General features: G+C 41.9%; 1 protein-coding gene across 2 annotated transcripts in view; it reads right to left on the reverse strand.

Moving 5' to 3' along the window:
• The window catches only part of DCAF8 (DDB1 and CUL4 associated factor 8), a 63,689-nt gene extending 58,042 nt beyond the window's left edge, over positions 1-5,647 (reverse strand). The window contains exons 1-2 of one of the 2 annotated variants that reach the window (XM_006895464.1): positions 5,537-5,647; positions 4,414-4,489 (exon numbers count right to left, since the gene is read on the reverse strand). The gene's annotated coding sequence lies outside the window, so the exon portion shown is untranslated. Of the gene's footprint in view, positions 1-4,413; positions 4,500-5,536 lie in introns of those variants that run through there. The other variant, XM_006895463.1, reaches the window with a different exon arrangement.
• Positions 5,648-8,927: the final 3,280 nt, after the last annotated feature.

An 8,927-nucleotide genomic window follows, 5' to 3' on the forward strand; every position in this document is an offset into this window, starting at 1 on the left:
ACCATGGCCTGTATCAGGCGCACCTTAGTCTCCAGAGAGACACTGTTGCTCCTGAGCACTTTAGAGAGGTCCCTAACAGCAGACTTTCCCATCGCGATACGCTTTTATTTTAAAAACATAAAATTCCTAACTCAAGTACAATTCTAACCTATACTACCTGGACCACAAAAACCCCTTTGAAAACAAGGGAAAGTGATTCCTTATCCTGCGTGTAAAGATAAGAATTAATCAAATTTATGTTTCTCCTAACCTATTGCCTTCCCTTACTGCACAAAATTCCTTATTTCTGGCTTAAAATCACAAATGATACAAAAGCAATTTCAGCCCACCTCACCTTTTCCCACCCTAAGGAGTCTTTACTTTTCAATAGAAAAGTCAGCCCTTGGCTGGTAGCAATCAAAGTTAAATCTACCTTAAATTGATCACCAGCCTAAAAGAATAAATTCTGATAGCACTGCTTTCACTGCAATGCTATCAAAGCCTATAATTTTCAAGTATCTTTACTACTCACTCCCCAACAAATCAATGTGAAACTTCTCCTCTATGTTGTCATATTATTGGGATAGGTCAGCTGTGGAGATGAAAAAACCCCGTAACTCTGCATTTCTAACGCCTTTCACTCCAGAAAGAAATGGACTATTTAATTATGTAATTTTTCAGTAAACTGTTGATGAGCATAACTGCAGGGTTCACTATCTTGAGAAAAATGCATTCCCTATGCAGCAAAAAAAACCAAAACAAAACAAAAAAACACAAAAAAAAACCCGTCTGGTACAGCTGATATAATAGCAGGAAGAGATGAAATTACAACAGGAGCAAGTGATCCCAAGAGTGGCAACGGAGAAGACAGAAAGGTAGGAAACAGTGAACAAAGGAAAATTGTTCATTCATGTTTAGAAAAGCTTTGTTATTGTTTTTAGTTGTCTTTAAGTCTACTGCTCCTATTTTTGCGACTATGACCTTTAAAAGCGATCTCCAGGCCTATTTTCCAGGGCATGTCTGGATGCCTTTTCAATTAGCAGCAATTTTTTTTTTTTACAAACACTTCTTTATTGCAGACATTTAGGCACAGGTACATGGAAGAAGCTGTATTGCAGGTTTTATACAGGGTGGTTTAAGAGGCAGCAAGCATCTACCTCTCCCCAACCCCTACCTCCCAAATACAAAGCAGCCTGGAAACCAGTCCTAATGAAACCTCCTGAGTTTGCAATCTTCTCAGAGATCCCTCCAGCCTGTAGCCAGGCAATCTGTGGGGTCTGAGGCAGGCTTTGTCCTCTATCCACAGTTAGAGGGTGGTGGGGGTGGTGTTTACAGGTCAGGCTTAGCTGGGGTACTCTCATCAAACCTAACACTAGCTGGGGCAGCAGCCCACATCCTGAGGTTAGTCACCATTGAACACCAAGTTTACACTACCCAGGGGTCTCAAAGCTGAGGCACTAGATTGAGCAAGACCTCTACTCTCAAAACCGAGGTGCAGAGAAAGTCCCAACAGCTTGAAGGCTGTCAAAGTATGTGCAGCAAGGGAAGGAACAGAAAAGGAGCCCAGAAAACATCTTGCAGAGGTTTGAGGGATGGCAACTCTGGGGCATACAACCCTTCTTCCACAGTTCCAAATCTAGACTCCAACTCAGTTGGACCTAGTTCTATTGGAGTCTGGTTATTCTCACCATCCATCCACTTTTGAGGCAACGACACAAAGTAGTGGCACAGAATCTGAGTTGCCCTCTGCTTCGCTTAGGGCTTGTGGGGCACTGAGGATATAGCAGCAATTTTTTAACCATACCCACCACTCAGTGAATAGAATGCATTTAAAGATATACATATACTGACATTCATAATTCCCTGTCCTTAAAGTGTGCGCCCCTAACAGACTTGACTCATACTCTGAAAACAACTCTCAACAGACAACTACAAAGCATATATCTAAATCAAAATTCATGCAAGTATAAATTAATTTTAAGTTTTTTGTTGTTTTGCTGTGTACCACAGAGTCAGACCGACCTAGAGCAGACCCACTGGCGGGTTTTCAGAAGCAAGTTAACTGCACAGGAGGAGATTGCTCATCCTTCTCCCTTGGAGCAGCTGGTGGCCTTGAACCGCATGCCATCAAGTTAGCAGTGCAGCGTCTTGCCACAAGGCCAGAAGAGCTCCGAAATTACAACTTACGTAAAGCTTTATTATCAATGATGCAGAAGCCCTGGTGGCACAGTGTGTAACAAGTCAAGCTCCCAATCAAAAGATCAGTGGTTCAAATCAACCAGTCACTCCTCAGGAGACAGACAGGTATTCTCAACAAGACTTACAGAATCAGAAACCCAATAGAGGAGGTAGATGAGTCAGAACCAACTTGACAGTGGTTGAGGAAAAAAAATTTTATTATCTACCTTTTACAGGACATAATGTAGCAAGTTTATCAGGTCCTTACATATTCAGAGAAATCCTAAAAAGTAAGTGGCATTCTCTCTCCCACTTTCACAAACGTGAAAATTAAGGAGAATAGTTTAGCATAAGTTATTTGGTTAACAAATCTTACTATTTTATATAAAGTCAGTCTGGCTCTGAAGATTTCCCTTTCCCTTTAACATTTCTGTATCTTACTAGTATATATTTACATCACCAATACCATTAGTGATTATATTCTAGTACATAAGGAGCATATTCTAATCAGGATGTCACTTTCTTCCTACTACAAATCTTAAAGCTGTTATAATCAGCTAAGTCTACAATTCCAGAGCCACTCAGCTTATCATATCCCATGAACCTAAATTAGAGCACTGTACCCTGTTACCAGGGATCTAAGAGTTGCAATGAAATTACCTTTCCAAAATACTTTAAAGCACTTCCAATGATGTCAAAGAAAAGCCAAAATTTCTGACTATGGCACTGGCTCATGCTGCGAGATACACTGGGTCATTCCTCAACTGACCAAGAATTCTTCAAACTATGTATAAAAAAAGCAGCGACTGTTGGGTTTTGTTTCTTTTCTTAAGCCATTTCTTTTTTATTTTATTTTATTATTTTGTGTGTGTATCGTCAAATCGGATCTGACTGGTACAGAGAGAAACTGTCCTTCCTTCTCCAGCAGAGCATCTGGTGGATTCGAACTGCATATCTCTGGGACTCCAGTGCAGCTTCTAGGCAACCAAGCTCCCCTGTTAATTTTTTTTAAAAAGAGATCCACCCTCAATCACTCCTAGAAAAAAAAAAAGAGCTTTAGCGGGACAGTACATTATGTATTGGGCTGATAATTGAAAAATCAGTGGTGTTTGCAGCCATCTCAAAGAAAGATGAGGCAGTCTGGTCCCATTAAGATTCAGACTCAGAAACCCAATGGAAGGGCATCACAAACCGGAATCCACTTGACTTGGTTTATGTCCTGAAAAAGCTCTAACTCTAGTCAAAGCACTCAGCTGTTAACCAAACTACTGATGATTCAAACCTTCCCTCTACCATAAAACGGCTAAACTGATTGGTAGCAACAGGTTTATGTCCCGAAAAGCTGGAACTCAGAGGTGAATTGGAATCACACGTAACTAAAAGCATTATTTATCACCCTCCTACTTTTTAGTCACATATAAGTGCCGTTATAACTTGCTGTCAAGTGTGAATCGACTCATGGCTGATCTAATCCTCCAGTGGATTTTCACCAGCTATAAATCACATGCAAAGAGATTGTTGATCTTTCTGCCGTGGAGCAACTGGTGGATTCTAACCTCTGAGTTTGGGTTGACAGTGCAACATCACTAGGCCACCAGTGCTCCCTCACATTCAAGTGTTGTTGTGTTTGTGTGCCATCAAAATGGAATTGACTAAGAGCTGACCCTCCAGTGGGTTTTCAGAGGCAGTAAATTGCATAGGAGATTGTTCATCATTCTCACATTGATCAACTGGCAGATTCGAAACAAGTGCCTCTGGGATTGCAGCACCGCTTCTTACCACAGGGCACCAGAGATCCCTCACATGCCACTATTAACCTCTAAAGTACAAGGATGACAATCAAAGACCTTAGTGGATAAGAAGAAACATCACATAAAAAAATGGGCTGAAAAGAGCTCAGCAAAACTAATTTCCAGTTTCTAACAATATAAGAAACATAATTCACACAAAGGCAAAGGAGAAGGAAAATTAACAAAAAATGAACAACTGGTATGGAAGTAGGGGACTGCCACATTCACTCCCAATGCTTTAATGCAGTCATTTGCAAATACACAGCAATAATTTTAGACAGAAAGTCAAGATGCTCAAAACCAATTAAACTTGTAAAAGTAATCAGAGCTGAACAGAATCAAAACCAATACCTTCCGTCTCTGGGAAACTGTGGTAGGAAATTTATGAACACAGTGGTCAGTCAGCACTTGAGAATCAGGGCAGGGTATTGAACCAGGAGTTAAAAACGTCTCAACGAGTCCTCACCTTTCTTCCTTTATCACTGAAGTAAGGCCAGGCTGCTGAACTCTTCAGAAAATAGGTTTGTGGATTCACTGAAGGACTAAGAAAAGTTAAAGTTTAAATTGTAATGGTGCCTACGACATGCAATAAAAAACTATTCATGCATATATTTTAGCTTTCTGTTGTGGTGTTTTCTAACCTTCATATCTAACCAGAATAATTAATTCTGCTTTCTGAACAAAAATATTCACACACTGATACTGAAATTAAGAAGCCAGGCAAGTAAAGTCCCGGTTCCATTAAAACGTCAGTCATTTACAAGGAAAATTTTAATCTCTTCAGGTCTAAGCCATAACCGAAAAACCTTTCAAGAAGAAAGCACAGGACAGACGAGAAACCCCGGAAAGAACGTGCTAGCGCTACGGCTGCCGGTTTGTTTACAGACTCCAGCAACAATCACATGAGTAGGAAATTCAGGCCACCAGATACTTTCTAAGTAACAGGAAGCAAATGGGATCCTTCTCCGGTGTCCTGAAAGGTCTGGGGCTGGGGGAAGGTAAAGTGAGCGAATGACATTACAAAAGGTCCAAGCCCAGAGCCGACCACTGACGCCCGGTTTCCCGGACTCGGCCTCCGTACACGGTACAGAGCCCCAGACACGGCATGGGGGAGGGGGACCTGGGCGCCGCGGCCTAGAGGGGACACGCAGCGGAGCCGGGGCCCAAGTTTAAGCGGAAAAACGGGACACCTAAGTCGGACAGACGACGAAGCGATACCTCCCCATGGACTGCAGGGCTGGCTTTGGGGAAAACCCCAGGACTGACCAGAGGAAATGGACATCAAGACGCGTTCTGGCTGTGACTAGGGTCACGAGACGGGAAAGACCTGAGAACTCGGGGAAGAGATCTGGCCCTGGCTGCGAGGCTATGGGGCAGGGAAGGGGGGAGGGGACAGGCCGAGCCAGAACGAGACACGGACCAAGGAGGTCAAGGGAGGGTGGCTGGCTGGGGCAGTTACAAACAGGGGAGCCAGCGAAGGTCAGCTGCTTGCTTCCCGTCTCCACTCATCCTGTTGCCAGCAGCTGCTCCGACTTTTCCAGGCCCAGCCGCCCCGTCCAGTGCCGCCACCAACGCCGCCGCCATCTTACACTGGCTAGCAGCCGCCGCCGCCACAGCCTCCGCTCTCTGCGCCTGCGCCGGCGCTGCCACACTTTCCGGCCGCGTTTGCGACGAAGTGAAGAGGAGACTGAGGGAAGAGTGGTCGCGCGAGTCGGCTCCCAACCCTCGTCGGAGGACGCACAAGGGGCGGGGCCTAGAGCCAACGGAAAAACAGTCCGAGGGGCGCCTGCGCAGTAGCTGGGAGGCCAAGTTGTTTACTTTTTTTCTTCTTTTTTTTTTAAATTATTATTAAATTTTATTAGTTTTAATGAACATTTACAGATATTTTGGGTTTTCATTCATTCATTGATGCACTGCCATGTTGTTTACTTTAGAAGCTTACCTTCTCTGCTTATTCTTGGGAAAAATTCAAGTTAGGGGCTTCCCATTAATTCTAACTCCCCAACCACGAATGCCAAAAGTGCAAGTGTGGATTTTTACCAACTTCTGCAAACTGTTCAGACATGGAATCAAAAGGAAGTAGTAATTACTGGTGATTGGAACGCTCAAGTCAGAAACAAAGAGTAGCTGGAAAATACGGACTTGATAAGAACATATGACGGAATTTTTGCAACACCAGCAACTTATTTATTGCAAATATCTTTTGTCGACGACACAAATGGTGAACTTTCACAATAAACCACACTTCATAAACAAAACAATATAAAAGTTCTCACCAAAAACACCCACTAGTTCTCACAGATGGATCTATAAACATTATAAATGGGAAAAAAATATGGATACTCTCAAGGATTTCATTTTCCTTGGATCCATAGCCATCAACTATAGACACAGGAGAAATCAAGTGACCTCTTTTAAACATTAAAAAGTAATGTCACTTAGAGGACCAAGGTACTCCTGACCCAAGTCATGATCATTTTAACCACCTTATATGCATGTGGCGGCTGAACTATGAATAAAGAAGACCAAGAAATCAATGCCTTTTAATTAATGGTTTTAGCAAAGAATAGTGAATATACAATAATGTCAGAAGAAAAACAAATCTTCTAAGTTCAGCCAGAATGCACTTTATAAGAGATGATAAACATGTTCTTCAGACATGTTATCAGAGATTCTAGCCTCTAGAGAAGAGCATTATGCTTGGTAAAGGGTAAAGGGAAAGTCAGTGAAAAACATGAAGATCCTCAATGAGATGCACTGACACCGTGGCGGCATCTATGGGCTCAAACACGGTGACTGTGAAGATGGTATAGACCAAGTTTCATTCTACATCTAAATGAAGAAAAGATTGAAGTTGTTAATTATTTCATCTTGCTTAGATCCATAATCAACTAACTACCTTGGCATCAGCAGTCCAAAAAAAGTATATATATATATATATATATATATATATATATATATATATATACATATATATACTGCATTGGGTAAGTCTTCGGTCAAAGACCTCTCCAAGGTGTTAAGGAGCAATGATGTCAGTTTAAAGGCTAAGGTACATCTGATTGAAGCTAAGGTCTTTTCATTTACTTGCTACACTTCTGAAACCTGAACAATGACTAAGGATGACAGAAGACGAATTGATGCCTTTGAGTTGTGGTGTTGGAGAAGAGTACTGACTACCTCAATACAGAAAAAAACACTAACGGTTCGAATCCACCAGATGCTCTGCCGGAGAAGGAGGCGCAATATCCTCCTGTACCAGTCAGATCTGATTTGACGGTACACGCATACAAAATAAAAATAAAAAAATTAAAAAAGAAAAAAACACTAAACAAATATATCTTAGAGAAAATGAAAAAAGAATGCTCCTTGGAGGCAAGGATAGTAAAGCTTTGTTGCACATATTTTGGGCATGTTGTTAGTAGGGCAGCGACAGTTCTAGGAACAGATAACAAGCTTGTAAAGGTGGAAGGTAAGCAAAAAAGATAAAGACCCTCAAAGAGATGAATTGACATGACTGTATCAGTGAGCTCAAGTTTATCAGAGATGATGTGGAAGGCATAAGATAAGAGCAAGGTTCAAATCCCTTATTCATAGGATTGCTATGAATAGTTTGACTCAAGGACACTTAACATCATGAGTCAGAACTAAATGACAGCCAGTAACAACAGCAGACCACTTCCTGTTCCATTATTCCCATTTTTTGGTACTAAGGCTTGGAATTGATTCATTCTGGTTTGATCTTTTACTGATCCACTTCCTAAACACCATGCCTTGGGAAACTCTATGAACTTTGATAAATATCAATAGAGGGGTATCAGGCCTTTTGTTCATAGGATTGCTATGAGTCATAATCAACTCAAGGCAATTAACAACAACAAACCCCAAATCGGAATGAACAAAGGATCTTTTTAAAACTTAGATTCTATTTCAGGAAATCTGGGGTAGAAATGGAAATTCTCAATAGGGAACCAACTAAACAAACTGGTCTGAAGCTCTGTTTTGAATTTCAAAACTAGACATTTTTACCAGAGTACCCTTGAGAGGCAAGGATGGTGAATCATGGTCTCACATACTATGGGCATGTTGTCTTTCTCTGCAGACCAAGGAATCCCACCTGGAAGCCCCCTTAATAAAGTTTCTTTAGCTTCCTTTCTTTCTCTGGACCCTTCCTTGAATCATTGGCCTTACGTCCAGTTGTGAAGACCTAACAAAAACAACATCATTTAGGGAGCTCTGGTGGCCTGTTTTTGTTGATTGCCTTCGAGTCAAGTGCAATTCATAGCAACCCTATAAACAAAAGGCCTGAAGGCCCTCTACAACTATCAACATTTATTAAAGTTCATAGTTTCTGGAGGTATGTTGTTTAGGAAGTGGATGCCACTCCTGCTTCCAAAGTTGTCATAGAATGCTACTGGTTGAGTCGCCTGTGATGCATAATGACCCTATGCACAGCAGCTCTGAACCCTTCCCTGTCCTGAGCCAGTCTCACAAATTCTGACACACCAGTCCCCATTGCCCCAGTCACTATCAATCCATCACATCCAGAGTCTTCCTCTCCTGCACTGTCCATCCAACCTTCTGAGCACGATGTCTGGTCTATTCTGGTCCAAAGTATGTGAAGTGGAGCTTCAAAATCCTAGCCTCCAAGGAGAGACTAGGTTTCACTCTCTCCAAGAGAGACCGACTTGTTTTCTTGGAAATCTATGGTATGTTCAAGACTCTTCTCCAGCACCACAACCCAAAGGCATCTATTCTTCTTCTGTCATCCTTAGTCATTGTCCAACTGTCTGAAGCATAACAAGTAATTGAGAAGACCATGGCCTGGATTAGGCGCACCTTTGTATCTAGACTGACATCGTTGCTCTTCAGCACTCTGGAGAGGTCCATGACAGATTTTCCCAATGCAATTCATCTTTTGATTTCTTGACTGCTGATGTTAAGAGTGTTGATTGTGGATCCAAGCAAGCTGTAATTGCT

The sequence above is a fragment of the Elephantulus edwardii genome, unplaced genomic scaffold (assembly GCF_000299155.1).
Source record: "Elephantulus edwardii isolate Elephantulus edwardi_28Jun2011 unplaced genomic scaffold, EleEdw1.0 scaffold00168, whole genome shotgun sequence".
NCBI classification, from domain to species: Eukaryota; Metazoa; Chordata; class Mammalia; order Macroscelidea; family Macroscelididae; genus Elephantulus; species Elephantulus edwardii.